Consider the following 17,833-nt stretch of genomic DNA (forward strand, 5'->3'; position numbering starts at 1 on the left):
GGATCATTTTAAAAGTTCACATTACTGTTGCAGATGAAATATAACACGGATAACAATAAATAAATATTTTTTACCAGGTTAAATGTTGATTATTAGTAACTCAAACCCCTTTTTGTAAACCTCTCTACCTAACCGTCTGATCGCGCGCATCCGCCACGTTTGTAGTTTTTCTAACGCGTTTTATTCGTGTTTGTAGTTCTAGACCGAATCCTTCGCCAAAGCGCAATGGATTGTGGGCAATTTTAGCCATTAAAGTGTGCACGGATCCACACTTCAAAAATCGAATTGAAATAGTAGACCATCCGGGGACCTTTGGCATATTCTTTTCAACATACTATGCTTTGGGACACACTTATTCTAATCTCACATACTATTTAGGATGGATAGTATGAACATTGAGACACGGAGAGTCTGACAATCGTACACTATAGACAAACAATTTTTTGTTCACAACATGTCACCAAAATTTGTGTCTGCACCTCGAATGTACAAATTTTGCATGTTTTTTTTCCTGATAGAGTATGCATGTTTGCTTTGCATCAACTAAGATGGTAAACTGCCATTTCACTGAAAATGGCATGTCCATTTATAATCAGGACACTCTAGCAGAGGTTAGTTATGTGCTTTGGAATTGTACAGCATATACTGTATGACAAATTTCTGATCATTACTAAAATGAAAAGTTGCTGCTTGTCTATCTCACTGCTCAGTCAGTTAATTAGGCTACTAATCAGAATTTCTGTATGAAGGCACCTTCTAAGAAATCTTCCAAGGCACTGTAAAAATCCAAACCAAATTCAAGTGAGCATTAGACATAACCAAACAAATATTTGATGATTACAACACTTATTTCTCAGTAGAAATAAAATTCTAATGGTAACGCATAGGGACCAGTTCTCACTATTAACTAGTTGCATATTAGAATGCCTATTAAGATATTGTCTGTTTATACTTATGAAGCACATATTCTGCATCCCTAATCCTACCCAGTACCTAAACTTAACAACTTCCTTATTAACTATTAATAAGCAGCAAATTAGGAGTTTATTGATGCAAAAGTCGTAGTTAATGGTTTGCTAACAGCGAGAATTGGACCTTAAAATAAAGTGTGACCATTCTAATAAAAGTGGATATTTATGAATTAATTTACTTCATAACTTCACCAGGAACCGCTGTTTTCTTTTCTTTTCTTATCTACTGCTTACACAGGATTGTGGCATATCACAGGCAACAAAGGGTACACTATGCTGCCTTCAAATTAACCACAAATGACCCGAATAGATAGGATGTTATGCAAACACTGGAGTTGGATGTGCCTCGATGAGTTTCTTTCTGCGTATGCAGCATTTTTCAGATTTGGGATGTAGCCATTGTATCATTCTTGTCTGCAGGGTTTCTTTATAAAATTTAGCACTTATTGTATTTTGGATACCGTTACCAAATTTTGAGGAAATGAGAAAAATATTAAATATATATATTTTTTACAATATAATTTAAATATGAAAATGATCCAGTCTTGGGATTTTATTTCCATCAAATGTGAGCATTTAAGGATAGTCATGAAAAGTGTTGAACGGTAGGGGGTGCTGTGGCTGTTCTGATTAACAGAGAGCGGACCATACAACAGGAAAAGACTGGCTTTTGATGTCCAACTTCAAATATGAAAAAAATTACATGAATAAAAGTTCTTGTAGCTTCAGTTTCATAGGAGTGACATCATTCAGATGACACGAGTCAGTGCATTTCCTAATTGGAAAAAAGCTTAAGACCGGTACCAGGTTAATTATGTGATTCCATCTTAAGTCCTTTAATAAACAATTAACTGTGCAATAGAGTGGTTAATTTGATAAAAGGACGATAAACATTTTCATTTGTTTGGGTCGCCACTCATCAGGATCCCACGGGGGACTGCAGCAGATTTTCAAGGATCCCAAGAGGTCAAACATCAAACACAGCCAAAGCCGAGCTATTCAATGCAAGCTGTCTAATTGGTATACATTAAGATCACCTGGAAGTGCTGCTGGCAATTCATAGCCTTCGTTTTTGAAATAAAAGAGATTTGTATTAATTTCAAGCTCAGCTGCATCTTGCAAATGGAACAGTTATTGGTTACACTTCGCTGAGAGTCGTCGGGCATATAGGCTTTCTGTTTTGTGTTAGAAGGTCTGATTACCTCCTTAGATGTTTTAATCCACTTTGAATGAGCTGTGAGGAAGAACGAGAACCGCTGACAGAGTCCTGACAAATTGTAGGTGCTTGTGTGCAGTAAGGATCCAAATCCATCTTAATTGAAACAAAAGCATCTTGAGATCATTATCCACATCCATTTTTGAAACACGTCTGCAATTTAAATTATTAGGATCATTAGCATCAATACGCACCTGGCAAATATGATTGCCAAGCATGTATAAAAGAAGTTCAGATACTGTACTGTGTCATGTCAGTACTTGAAAGGACAAAACAGTAGGCTACCTGACTTTGTTTTCAAAGCAGAGTATTACAAGAATGCTATTGAGTCCTGCTCTCTCCGTCCCACACAGTCACCTCTGGTAATAGCTCCCTGGAACAAAATAAACAAGCCATCACATGGCCTCTGCCTGGGTCATAATATCATTCCCAATGGGTAAATGTTTTTCATCCCCCTAGTGCTGCTGTGAGGTACTTAAATAAAACATTTCTTTCAAAATATTAATGTTTCATTGCTCTTTGCCCCCCTTTCCAGCATCATCTCTGACCTAAGGGTGAGGAGCTTTCTAGTTTATGGAGGGCAAGGATACCTCATGGAGGAAGGCTCATTTTTTGCATGCATGAATTTATTAATGACCATCGGTGTTTTGGCAAGGCTGAAACAGACAGAGAAAGAATGTTCATAGCCAAATCCTACGGAGACTCCTGCTTGGGAAAATTATTGCCAGCTTTCAGTGAAGTAAAAACAATTTTAAGCTATGCTTCAACTTTTTGTACAGGCCCCACTTGGGTATTTTATAGAGTGCAATAGTCGGGTTCCTGAAGTAAAATTCCTATTCATTTTCTTTTTCTTTATAAGAGAATTGATGATTTATTTATTTATTATTACTTTGTAACCATTAAAAGGAGACTAATGTGAGCTACAAGGTTGTTAATCGATGGTATATACATTTGTTGAAGCCATCAGCATTATTTTAGCTTTTTTTTTAAATAGTCATGTTCAACAGTGGAATTCTTGGTGTAAAACTGCATTACCCATGACTCTTCAAAAAGAAAAATCCACCAATCAGGGAATGATGACAAGCTATTTTTGCCAGTGCACTCACATGAAGCACTTAAAAAAAAAAAATTCTGATAGGAAAAACGAATGAAAAAAATACTGAACCTACTTTCCAGTGCCGCTGAAAAAGTGAGCAGGCACTAATGCACTTTATTATGCGACTGTGACAAGTGCCACCCATAGGTTTCTGAAGAGCATTTTTGAAGCCCAAAGTGGGCGGAGCCAGCCATCACCAGCTTGGCAGCAAAGAGGGCAAAGAGGCGGGATTTGGGTGGAGCCAGTCGATGAATTGCAGTTTAAGTCACTTCCCTGTTGGATTCAAGAGACAGACCGGAAGGTTGCGAGCTTGCACTATACACTATATTTGTGACCCTGCCCACTCCTCATGTATATTAATTATCAAATAGGTAATAGAGGTAAATCCTCTAGTTCCACAGGGAAAATTATATAAAGCATACCGTAAAGTGCAGCATTGTAGGTATGTGTAACACCCTTCAACAGCAGCACATTTACGAGTGTGAGAGAGAGTACGCAAACCGTAAGAACCTTTCTGATCAGTTGTGCTATGAATGTATGTAATGTGAATGTATCTCATTTGTGCATTTTGTGTGGACAGACAAGCAGGAAACATATCGCATCTCGCCTGGTTAGGACACTTTGTTATTGCATGGTTCATTGAAGAACCGATATCAGTCTTTAGAGTTCATTCAGGAACCCTTTTGTAAGTTCTTCAGAGAACTACCCTTTTTGAAATGGTGACTAGAGGTTCTCAAGAAGGTTCTTTCAGCGTGGTTGTGATCTGAGGAACCCCAAATGGTGTCATGTATCTTTTCATTTTTACAGTGTACTCAGAAAGTGCTTCTCAATGATTTATGCGCTTTATGATGTTACCTCTTTTTATTATCAAATTCAGAATCAATTGATCAATGTGTTATTGTTCTCCAACAATAAATTGCATATATACCAATTTCTTGAAGCCAATGCCACCAGGGCATGAAAAGCACACCACAATCCATCACCCTCCAGAGGAACACCTGTCCCATCATACCTTTCACCCTCCCAATCAGATGAAGCTAGGCCTATATATTCCTCATACCTATTCACCCCTGCCAATATTAATAGAGTGTCATGTACAACAGTCAATATTCTTAATATCAATTTTACTGCTTGGCAGTCTGTGACAAAACATGTGCTGAGGGTTTGAGATGCTAATTTAAAAGCTGCTGGTGGATTGATTGTGTGACCACGCATGGTTATTCCATACTTGTAATAGCGGTGTGCGGAGACGTGTGGCGTGGAGCCGTGTCTCTTGCGATCATACATTTTGGAGTGCTGATTAAATGTGCCATCACTGAATGGTACATCTCAGCTTCATCACCCTATGGGGGAGGACTGGAGGAGGGTGTGCTGCATGATGATTCAGGATGCGAATGAGGCCTGGAAGTCTAAAATTTGGAAGATGTTCACAAACTGTTATAGAGAATGTCTTTACTCACTTGGTAAAACTCTTTTAACAGTTCCAAACATAGGTCTAGTATGTTCAGAAGTTCTGTATAATATATATTTGAAGGTGATCTTTGGCTTTTTGGTCTCACATTCAGTGAAGAAATGTTAAAGAACGTTATATTCAAAAACAGGCTGTAAACCTACGCATTTTGCCAAAGAATACCTTCTTCGGGGTCTTCTTTTAACAGTGTTTAGAAAGGACAAGACAAGAGACCTAATAAGGAAGCCTCTTTAAGTATTTGAACTTATTGCGCAATATCATATTTTTAAACATATACTCTCATTAAAACTAAACCAACACATTCAAAAACTGAAATCCACTGTGGCGTTTTACTGTGTTACTCCAGGAACTCTTAACTTTTCCACTCATTAAGCACACACTAATAACCTTTATAAATACCACTCTAACATATAATTAACATCAAGACCTAAATTGCTGTTTTAGTCGTCGAAGAAAAGATATTGTGAAACATTGCCTTTTCTGGTAAACCTAATTAGTCTCTAAATTCATGTAATATTCTCTACGGAAGCAAAGCGAATTAAGGGGATAGTTCATCCAAAAATGAAAACTCTGTCATCATCTCACCCTTAAATCGTTCCAAGCCTGTATGAGTTTCTTTCTTCTGTGGAACACAATATAAAGATTGTACATGTCTGTTTCTCATACAATGACAATGAATAAGAACTAGCTTTCAAGCTTCAAAAATGACGTGAGGCACCATGAAAGTATCATAAAAGTGGTCAAGATGACTCGTGTGCTATATTCCAAGTCTTAGAAAAGTCATATCCCAGCTTCACATGTGATAGTCATTATTTACTGAAAGGCGCTCCAGAGAACGGATTAATTTGATTCAATTCCCATTCATTAACAAATTATGGAGACAAGTTTTCTGAAGTTGAAAGTGAAAGTGAAGTGGCATGTGACCAAGTATGGTGACCCATACTCGAAATGGTCACTCTGCATTTAACCCATCCAAGTGCACACACACACACACACACACAACACACACACACACACACACACACATACAGGTTTGTTTTTGTGAAAAGTGGGGACATCCCATAGGCGTAATGGTTTTTCTACTGTACAGACCGTATATTCTATTGCCCTACACCAACCCTACCCCTAAACCTACCCCTCACAGGAAACTTTGTGCTATTTCAGATTTTCAATACACTCCATTCTGTGTGATTTATAAGCGTTTTGAAAAGTGGGGACATGGGGTAATGTCCTGAAAAGTCACCTTCTCCTTGTAATACCTATGTCATACCCTTGTCATTATACAAATTTATGTCCTCATTTGTCACAAAAACGCACACACACACACATTTTGATTTTCACATGATTTTCAATAAACAGTGAATGGCAGCAAACAAAGTCATGTTCCATGGCTTTAAAATAGAGACATTTCTCCCTTTGTGTTCCACAGGGGACAGAAAGTCATACAGATTTGGACTGACATGAGGAGTAAATGATGACAGAATTTTCATTTTTGGTGAACTATCCCTTTAAGCATATTGCATCCTGACGCTTCAATCCTGCCTCAGCTGTGACCGCATGTGTCGGCTACACTTGTCTGTCATCTTAACAATATCCTGCTCACCAAAAAATCTCCCAGGCATCCATCACTCTAGCCTGTTTATATATCTGGCGGTGGAGAGATCCCATAGAAAGCTGATGCCACCAAGGTCTTTTACCCAAATTGAATTCTGTCCCGGATCAAAGGTCAGCTTTTCGTCTTCTCACCCCTCTCTCTGTGAGATTGCTCTACGCAATGGTGAGGCAGCGAGTGGCTCTGCACTGAAGCTGATGGGGGCAGAAGAGAAATAGAAGGTCATGGACACAAACAGCAATCTTGTTTTTCCAGCTCAGTTTACTCGCTCTCCAGTTACTGTGAGACACACAGCCTATGCAACTATCGTTTGTCTAAGTGTGTGTGTGAGTGTGTACATGCACATATCTGTATGGGAGATAGAGAACATGTGAAAATAGCAGTTCCATCAAGGCAATGCAATGTGCAATTCCCCCGGACAGATTAAAGTCAAAGAAGTTATTCTCAGTCTGAATGCAGGGGGCTGACAGACAGCTCAGACCTGAGTGAAAGAAGATTACAAAAGTCTTCTAAAATGTGACCTCCATTTCATAGATCTGTGGATGTTTACCATTCTGAGTGACCGGACATTCGATAACTTCATATGAGGGACAGCCGGTGTGGGTGTGTGTGCGCGTGTGCGGATGTAATTAACATCCACAGTGATACGGGGAGGTCAAGCTCTAATAGACTCTAGCCTCGAGTCTCATTGTGAGGGATGCCGCTAGCTGAAATTTAACTAAATGCAAGACAGCTCTGAGACAGGCAACTGATTGGAAATAAATGAGAGAGTTGAATTAAGACAAGGCAAAGGTGGATTAGCCAGGGCTTCTTAATGAACACTGTGATAAAGTGAATAAAACAACTGTGGTTGATTAAAGGAGAGAGTCAAGACGTCTGAACTGGGCCTTACTAGCTCCAGAGTCAGTAATTGGAGGTGTCAAACTCATAAGATCATGTCAGCAAAAAGTTACAGCCTAGATTTGTTCATTTATTATGGAAAGAATCAGTATTTTTGAATGAATCTTTTATTGAACACTGTGATGAAGTGAATAAAACAACGTGGTTGATTAAAGGAGAGAGACAATTAGGAGAGAGATTAAAGGCCCTGCCAACTTCAGAACCAGTAACTGGAAGTCTCAAACTCAGCAAAAAGTTGGAGCTTAGACGGAAAGAATCATTTTGTTCATGTAATGAATCTTTTAAGTGAACAAATCATTCTCCCCAGCTTTCAAAGACTGATGTAGACTAGAGCATGAACCAATATGATTTTGAGCGTGGGCCATGACAGTACAGTTTTATTGGTTAAAACAAACACAGTCACTTCACATAATGACTCGCTGTTTTGAATCTGAACAAGATTCAGAGTGACAACAAATGAAATTTAGTTCATAAAACGGAGAAGGTGCATGTAAGTCAGTTTCATTCGCAACAAGAAGCAACACAGCAAACACAGAACATTCTTTTATCAGAACTATTAGTAAAAGATTCACGAAAAATTCACTCTTTTGATGTAATCGGTTTGCAAAAAGGACTGACATTTTTCATGATTAAGATTCACTCGGAGAGTTGAATCACGCACTGAACCATTTGCAGAGGTTTCTCACAGTCAAATAAACAATAGGGAAAATAATATATGACTTATTGTCATTTGTGAGGAAAATGCTTGTCATGTCTTAAACATTTTCTGGTATATCTTGGTATATCTTGGTAGACTTGTAAATTTTAATAAAGAATAATAAGATTAATTGTGTTTGACTCTTTCTAGTTTAATGATTTAACAACTCATCACTATGCACAAAAAGACATTCACTTGTTGCTACATACTGGCATGACGATATAAACTGCAGAAAGTGTTATTGAACGAATTAGCCCACTTGACATAGACTGAAATGCTTCAGCAGATAACATACAAATAGCCCACCTGAAAAAGATAATGGTCACTATGTCTGAGGAGGAGCTTGAGGATATTAAAGTCTGTGCTATGAATGCTGCAGTGTTTGGTCCTCTGCATCATTGCTTGTGTATAATTGCCTTTAAGTGGCATCATTAAGAGATTGTGAGAGACAGTGAAGCTGTTTGGAGAAAACATCCTCAGCAAAATCACATTATCACTTTACACAGTGCTGTCAATCCACAAGGAGACCACACTTGACAAGAATATTTATTGGCAGTCAAACCACTGCATTACGAAAAGTGGGCTATTTTCTTGTAAGTGGTCTCTCTGATTCCCTGTGCTACTAGGAACAAGATCTACCTCTCTTTTCTGAATTTTCTATTCCTATTGAGTTGCACAAGCAGTATATGTGTGAGTGTGTGACGTGACGTGGCCAAGTATGGTGACCCATACTCGGAATTAGTGCTCTGCATTTACCCATCCAAAGTGCACACACACAGCAGTGAACACACACACACTGTGAACACACACCTGGAGCAGTGGACAGCCATTTATGCTGCGGCGCCCGGGGAGCAGTTGGGGTTCAGTGCCTTGCTCAACGGCACCTCAGTCATGGTATTGAAGGTATGGAGTATAAATGACCATGGCTTCCCTCTTGCAATGAATTATAAGATATGCACAGGTAAAATATATTGTAACATCATTGTGCATATAGTACAAGCACTCTATATCTGTGCATATAGAGCGAGCACTCTATATTTTGTGTCTAAAATAATTGACCTTCTGCATACATCTTGAATATCAACTAGCCTGTTAGATTTATTCAAAGCGCACGTTGGTTCATTCTCAGTGGCAGTAAAGTTTCCTTTTCATGTTATAATTTCTGATGTTCGTCAGACTGTAATAGCATGCAAACCTATCAGGCGCACAGTTTCACATCCCTGTCAAAACATGGTTTTCGCTGTTATCACAACAAAGTCATAATCACATCACCAGCTGCAGAGACACTGTGACATGCATGTCATGCAGGCTGCTAAACTCAGACCTCAATCCATAGAATTTAATTAAATGGGTATTTACCAAATATGCCAGTTTTTAAAGCATATGTGATGCTTCCCTAAGAAACTGGCAGTGAAGAATATGTCCCTCAGTGGACAAACCTCATTAAAACAGACCTGTCCTTGTATCCGCACAATTGTGAGTGTGATATTGCCGACACAGTTCAATAAACAAGAACTAACTTGGGTTTTAGACACAATATTGACACTAATTTTGTCTATTTTTGCTCTGTCTGTGAAAATAGTTCCAAACAATGTCCCTGAGCAACACACAGTTGTGGCATTCCCAAATGAATCAGTGTTTTTGAATGAATTAGTTGAGTGAACAATTCAGTGATTCATGCATAAAGACCAAGTCCTCGCCCTACAATTTTTCTTTTTCCGATAATCAGTTACACTTGGATGTACATCACAGTACACAGTACATCATCATCAGACATCACTTGACCAAAAAGATTTATTCCGCTTTGTTCACTGATTCGTTCAGTATAAGCCTTTACATTGTATACAGACACACACGGGCAACTTTATAAGGTACAGCTTTCCTTCAAAACTACCTTAATTCTTTGTGGCACAGATTCAAGAAGGTGCTGGAAACATTCCTCAGAGATATTGCTCTATAGTGACATGATAGTATCAAGCAGTTGCTGCAGATTTGTCAGGTACTTCCATGATGCAAATCTTCCTTTCCACCACCTCCCAAATGTGCTCTATTGGATTGAGATCTGGTGGCTGTGGAGGCCATTTGAGCATAGTGAAATCATTGTCATGTTCAAGAAACCAGTTTGAGATGATTTGAACTTTGTGACATGGTGCGTTATCCTGCTGGAAGTAACCGTCACAAGATGGGTACACTGTGATCATAATAGGATGGACTTGGTCAGCAACAATACTCAGGAAGCCTGTGACATTTAAACAATGATCAGCTTGGTATTAAGGGGACAAAGTGTTCCAAGAAAATATTCCCCACACCATTACACCACCAGCACCAGTCTGAACTGTTGATGCAAGATAAGGTTGGATCCATGCTTTCTTGTTGTTTAAGCCGAATTCTGACTCTACCATCTGAATGCCGCAGCAGAAATTGAGACTCATCAGACCAGGCAACCTTTTTCCAATCTTCTGTTATCCAATTTTGGTGAACCCGCGCAAATTGTAGCCTCAGTTTCCTGTTCTTAGCTGACAGGAGTGGTATCCAGTGTGGTCTTCTGTTGCTGTAGCCCATCTGCTTCAAAGTCCGACATGCTGTGCATTTAGAGAGCATCTGCAATCCTCAGTTGTAACAAGTGGTTATTTGAGAAACTGTTGCCTTTCTATCAGCTCAAACCAGTCTGGCCATTCTCCTCTGACATCTGGCATCAATAGGGCATTTTCACCCACAGAACTGCCACTCACTGATATTTTCTCTTTTTTGGACCATTTTCTGTAAACCCTAGAGATAGTTGTGTGTAAGAAATCCCAGCAGATTAGCAGTTTCTGAAATACTTAGACCAGCCAGTCTGGTACCAACAGTCATGCCACATTCAAACTCACTTAAATAATCTTTCTCCTCATTTTGATGCTCGACTGCAGGTTGTCTTGACCATGTACATGCCTAAATGCATTGAGCTGCTGCCATGTGATTGGTTGATTAGATATTTATGTTAACAAGCAGTTGAACAGGTGTAGCTAATAAAGTGGCCGATGAGTATATACTATGTTTTATATGCAGTCACAACATTTCAAAATGTATGTACAAGGCCATCCTTAGCTGATGCGGTGCCCGGTGCGAGGTAGGGAGTGGGGCCCCCCTCGGTCCGTTCGCGATCGCGTTCCTTGTCCCTCTCGGTCCGTTCGCAGTGGGGCCCGGTGCGACTGCACCAGTTGCACCACCCTAAGGATGGCCCTGTACATGTACACAGAACCTATACGGCAATGAGTATTTTTTCTCAGATATGTCCTTCTTAGTTTAAAAGCACAGCACAGGAGAAATAAAACATACCAGAGTGCTTATATAGGACTTTCTAGACAAACTCGTTTTTACCAGTCCCCTTATTCCGTTTTCCTGCAGGAATTGACCTAAATGATGAAGCATTCTGAGTGAGTTTCTGTAGTGGAAACCCAGTAATATTCTATATAAAAGGAGAAACTCCCTTAAGACACTGTTAGATTGTGGAGAGAAAGAGATTTGCCTTATTAGCCTCAATCACACAAAAAATTGTCAAATGTCCTTGAGTAGCAACTTCACAGGCTGTCTGATGTGACAGAGAATTACAGCTAGACCAAAAGAATGAGAAACAAAGAGAGAGTAATAAAGAGAGACAAAGTTGGTGGAGAATGAACTCCGTTCTTTCCTTTGCTCTCCATTACTGAGGAGAGGCCAGGCTCCCTAATGGATCCCTGTCAGCATCAGACACTTCAACATCTCCAGTCAAGCACAATGAAAGACAACTCCCCTGACTCCATAAAGAGCCTTTCCGTGTCACTCGCCTGTTTCTTCCCAAGCCAGATTATGTTATGTCAGTTTCGGACAGTCCATAAACTTACCTAACGCTGCCAGCGGTGCAAAAATTTATCTGTATCAGTCTGATTAATTGTGTGTTGGACCGTTTGTCCATTCACAGAATTACATGGTCAAAACATCTGGAGAGATGCCAAAATTCAAGTGATGTACTTAGTCTGAATCTGAATATGAGATTTAGTTTGAATAAATATTTTTATAGATCTGATGAGTTATGTAAACATGTAGAGCATTGCTCTAACAACACCAAGATTACAGGTTTGACCAGGGAACATTCTCGAAATAAACAAAATACTGGTGACAAACACGTCAGTCATTATAAAGACATCAAATATTAATGAAACCCTATATAAAAGACATAATTCTATCTAAATTTTATTACATTATGTACATTTTCAGCTATTTATGTAAATGTTTTAGTGCAAATACTAAATCAGCTATTCTTTTAAAATTGTGTTTTGGCAATTTAGTTAAAAAATTTAATCAATGAAAGACAAAACAGAATCCAAGTAAAAGAGATTCATCTAAAAGGCAAATTTATTCTGGGCTCTTATACAGGCATTTGTAAATATATTTTAATTGCTCATTTGTAATTCAAGATGTGTCAACGCTTTGAATTCCATTTGAATTCAAATTCAATTCTCTGTATGTATGTGCTGTACATGTGGAAGAATTGACAATAAAGCAGACTTGACTTGAATGATTTCACTCAGTTAGCCAATAGGCTTTAATGAATAGCAAAATATGACAAATTTGCAATTTGTATTAAATTAAAATAATAACACTTGTAACAACTTGCCACTTGGGTCGATCTATCCAAATTCTGTGGAGGCCATTTACCCCATTAAAAACAATTAATGTTAATGTTCAGATGAAATTATAAAATTAAGAAGAGCATAGTCATTCCTCAATTATGTTGAGATGAGATATTGTGCCATCTATGATCAAGAAAAAAAAACATATTACCCTAATAATTTTATAATGTTAATATACTACCTATCATGTACTTGTTCTGAGTTCTTGAATTTGTTTACTAGAAAGTCAAAATCTTTTAGAATGAGCGTGTATGCATCAAATGCATTATGCTTTAAAAGGCCTGCATGCTCAACTGTGCACGAGATGGAGTGGAACACAGAAAATTAAGTATACCTGGTCCTTAAGTGTAAAGTGTCTGTCAAGTGCATGGAATATAACTGTAAATGTCCTATCACTTTGCATTTTTCACATAAGCCAGTCTAACTGTAAAACAAGAGTTTACCTGCTCAGCTTCTGCTTGTAGAGATTGTGCAGGTTTGAGTTTTTTTTTGCAAGCAACATACAGTACTGTATATACAGTGGGTACGGAAAGTATTCAGACCCCCTTCAATTTTTCACTCTTTGTTATATTGCAGCCATCAATATAACAAAGAGTGAAAAATTGAAGGGGGTCTGAATACTTTCCGTACCCACTGTATCTGTAGATTATATGCACTTTTAAAAATAAAGGTTCTCGATTAGCACCTATGGTTCCAACTTCCAAAAAGAACCTTTAACATCTGTTGAACCTTTCCACTGTCACTGTGTCAGATTACATGATTTTGACTCCTAAAATCTTGTCATGTCGTGGACAAGAAACATTTCAGACTACACGTTGCTTCCCGACCATTCATCGCATGCCGTCTTTAACGACGCGCGTGATGTCATCGAGAAGGCGGAACTAGCGACTGACTTCTGAAAACAAGAGTGTAAACATGTACTGGGACGATTTTGCGCGAACTATTTCCCAGTACCATTTAAAGGGTTGCATTTGAGAGTGTGTACTAAGAAGTGACGTAAGCCGGTCGACAGTGGCGTCATTTGTGTGTGGCGTTCAACAACAGAAACAAAGAAGAACAACATTAACAACAGGAGGATGGAGGACGCTGTGATCGGAGCTGTGTTTTTGTTGTGTCTCGCGGGTTTCACAATAATGGACATGGAAAGTCGACGTATACGTAAAGCGATTGAAAGAACGGAAAGGAGGACTAAGAATCTCCAACGACAACTGGCAGTGCTACATTTGCTACAAGTGCCTGCACTTCAGCGTCCGTCCATCTATCGCTGTTCTCCATACTTGCGAAATAAGTTGACACAATGTTTACACGGCGTTTTAAATCATGGTGGGTGAGGGCGGTTTCGTACGCGTTTGGCCAATCAATGTCTACTTACGTCACGATTAGTACCAGTTGTGCTGGTTAGACCCTGCTCCGGAGTAGGAGCTAATTTGGTTCTCGAAAAAGGCAGTCCGGTACTAAAATCGCACCCAGTTCCGGCGGTGCGAAAACGCCAAAAAGTGGGTAGTTCTACAATTAGTTCTGGTACTATGAAAAGGTTCCCGCGGTGCGAAAGGCCCTAATGTCATAGAAGAACCATTTTTGGTTCCCCAAAGAACTTTCAGTGAACCGTACTTAAAAGAATCATTATTTTCTTAATGTAAAAACCATTTTAATAATCTAGAGAACCTTTTTCCCAATATAAAGAAATGTGCAATGGGAAGGTTCCATGGATGTTAAAGGTTCTTCATGGAACCATCCATGCCACTTTTATTTTTAAGAATGTACAGGAAAAAAACAATTGGATCATGACATCATCAAGTGCAAGTAATTCCCCACATTTTTCTGAATTAATACAAAATCTGCATTACGGAATTTCTTTTTTTTCAACCACTGACAACATGAACTCAATATGGAGAGTGTGGTGAATTAATTGGGCTATTTTAACAGCGGTGGCACAGAGCCTAAACTACCAGCAGAGCAGACACTGACAAGAGGCCAGTGAAGGCTTTTGAAGAGTGGATCAAAGCGGAGAGTCTTTGATGATCCCGCATGGCTGAGCTGAGGAGGAGCTGCTGTGAAGAACTGGAACCCCCCTCAATCAAATCAGAAGCAAGTGCTCATCTTAACCTTCGCTCTCCACCCCTTTATCACATCAACAGGTGCTTTCACGCAGCCTTCAAAAGAGCAATGTGCAAAACACCTCACTGAAAAGTAATAGTGGTGAATAATTTGAAGAAGTCACTGTTATATGTCTTGTGGAAGGTCACATTATGCATTTCTTGGATTCTATGAAAGTATTTGAATTACTATATGGAAACTTGTTAGAAAATGTGAGTAAATGTCTTTTTCTAATGCATGCATAATTCTTGCTTAAAGTTTGTGTGAAGCATAAAGCGTGCAAATGGCTTGCAAGTTATTAAAGACGTGTGGAAAATACTGTTCTTTCCATCTGAGCACCAAATCAGCATATTAAAATAATTTGAAAACTGGAGAATGCAGAAAATTCAGCTTTGCCATTACAAATTACATTTTAAAATATATTAAAACAGTTGTATGAATTGTAATATTTCACAACATAACTGTTTTTACTACACTTTTATTTTTAGAAGCTTCTTTCAAAAACACAAACTTTTTGAACAGTATGTAGTATAAGAGATATAAATCTGCAATTACAAGAAATAAAATCATAATTAAAGTCACAATTACCTTTTTACTCTGAGGCTGAAACGGTCCAGTGCTGTGATTAAATTTGCGTGTAGCAAACACATCTCCCAGAAGTCACCTCATCAGCGAGAGAGTGGTCACAGCACGTTAGCAGAATGTGTGGTGGGATCTTGTTGGCCGTGGTCAGCGCTTCGCAGGGTACTTGTGTTTAAAATTCCCTTCGTGTTTTGCCCGTGTGACCCTACCGAGGGCACTCATCTCCACTCCTGCAGAGAGGAAGGTTAAAGCGCAACTATTCCCTCACCACTGCCGGCCTACTTTCCCTTCGCCACTGTTTGCCCCTTCTATCTCTTTGTGCAGCCAAGCATCGACCTTCCCAATGGCAGGTCATTACTTTTTCCTCAGCTTTCTGTTTCCATTTCAATTCCTGCTGAAACGTCCTGCTGTTTTTTCGGCAATTTCGATATCGAGATGTTGAAAGAGGTTGAGAAGCTATATCAGGCTATGTGCTTGTAGATTAATTTTGTTGGGAATCGCGTGTGCTTCAACGCTTTAAATATTAACTGGTCCATATGGGCCCTCGACACGCGCTAACATGACACGAGTATGTCTGGAGATTCCGCGGAGCCAGTGGAGCATCCCAGAGCAATTTCCAAGGTCATCCAGGGCGGGACCTGCTTTACCTCTCTCAAATTTGACAAATTTGCTTCTGTGCCTTTGGATCCATGATACGACACAATTTTTGAAAAAATTAAATAAAATACATAAAAAAATTCAATTCATGACTTGAACGCACCTCTTCCACTATGACGTGTTTTTATTTTCTGTTCTTTAAATGTATTTTTGTATTTTTGGACATTAAGTTAAAAGTGTCAGAGTGATACAACTGTCCTGATATCACAATGAAGAGAAAAAAAAGCCTCACTAAATTGAAAACCTTGACGTAATTTTTTTTTTTCTTAGAAAAAAACAAAACTGAATTGGTGATTTGGAAACCTTCCGCAAAATCAAAGTCATTTGGCGCAACCAACATGCAGGTGAAAAAATTATTGTTTGTCAAAGTCAGTAAATCAACTAAAATATCAAATAATTTAACCTTTTTATGATAATGTTATTTTAGATTGCAATATATAATTTGTAAATAAAAAAAATAAAGCAAAATAATAACGTAAAATAAGTATGCATTATTAATTCACAGTCTTAAAAAGGTTTGAGATACTCCTTCGGAAAAAAAAAAAGAGTATAAACTTCAAATGAAAACATGTTTTCAAAACCATATAAAATTAACATGAATACAATAACTATATTTCTAAGAAATTGGTACATGTGTTTTAAACTAGATTTTTAAAGATTTTTTCCCCCTTTTCTTTATCACAGACACTGTTATTTATTATTGGCTCTCTTAACAGTTGGTGGTGTGCAGTTTAATTAATAATTCAGATAACTCTATTGAAGAATTTTTTCATATCTATTCCACAAATATTCCATTAACCCAGTGTTTCTCTCAATAAACAACTGATTTGTTTTTACCAGTCCTCCTGTGTGCTCTATTTCACATTGCTATTCTATAAATTCAACTTCAAAGACATGAAAGGGATTATAAAATGCTGCTTGTTTGTTATGATGCGTATTGTGTTCTCTCTTTAATACTATAAGCACTTGTGTATGTGCTCTCCTGCTAATTCTACACACCTGAGACTAATACAACCTCGTTAAAGCAATAAAAACAACCGGGAGCCGCCTTTATCTCACTATTCCATATGGCCTTTTATTGAAAGCCAGTTTGTCATGTGACATCATCCAAATTGGATGTTTTCTCCAAAAACAGGCATGTTGCAAAAACACAAAACTCCCCAGAGCACCTAAATTTGTCTGTTGGTGTCTAGACTGCCGTAGCTATCAGACAGGGGGGAGTGTCAACTGTTTCTTACAAACACCTGCTAATTGGATGGCCTCTCAGTGCCTGTGTTTCCTAGGCTGGCACACTGCCACGGACATTGAGGAGTTTGTCTTTCAATGCCGAAAAAAAAACACATAGCTAAAGGCATTCCACCCTCTGTGGAGAGGTCTTCAATGATTAGTATGTTTGACTTCCTAATGCGTTTGACACCGTATCATGTGTTCTCTGTAATTGCTTCATTCCTCAGAGTCCTACAGGTCGACTTTTGAAGTCCAGATATTGTCAACGTGCCTCATGTGAACATATCTCAGGGGTCAAAAGGCCCCGTGTACAAAATCGAAGAGCGAACTGGTGACATAATTTAGAATGAAATCAGGAACGAAATCCCATCTTGCAACATTGACACTGGTATTGAACTAAACTCAAATGAATCAACACTGAACTGACTCAAGTTGAACTTTGCCATGCTGTTTGCAAATGGTAATTTCAGGAAACTATGGTTGTGGGAAATACAGAATCATGTTGGTAATGACAGAACTTGTGAGAAGTTGGCTAACAATGCTTTTGAGAAACGTGCACGTGACTAGTAAAAACCTTCGAACTACCTTTGGTCCATGGAGATTACGTAATAGGTAGATGTGCTCTAAGGCTCCACCTTCTTTGACATAGAAATGA

At 38.6% G+C, this 17,833-nt stretch overlaps 1 long non-coding RNA gene across 1 annotated transcript; it reads right to left on the bottom strand.

The window, feature by feature from the left end:
• Window positions 1-14,367: 14,367 nt before the first annotated feature.
• Window positions 14,368-16,862, bottom strand: LOC107667429 (uncharacterized). The gene is made up of 3 exons (XR_001631787.1): window positions 16,789-16,862; window positions 15,301-15,524; window positions 14,368-14,768 (listed from the first exon to the last, which is right to left on the bottom strand). It is a non-coding gene; the product is annotated as an uncharacterized LOC107667429 (long non-coding RNA).
• Between the last annotated feature and the right edge of the window lie 971 nt (window positions 16,863-17,833).

This window comes from Sinocyclocheilus anshuiensis, unplaced genomic scaffold (assembly GCF_001515605.1).
Source record: "Sinocyclocheilus anshuiensis isolate Anshui unplaced genomic scaffold, SAMN03320099.WGS_v1.1 scaffold1389, whole genome shotgun sequence".
Classification (NCBI taxonomy): domain Eukaryota; kingdom Metazoa; phylum Chordata; class Actinopteri; order Cypriniformes; family Cyprinidae; genus Sinocyclocheilus; species Sinocyclocheilus anshuiensis.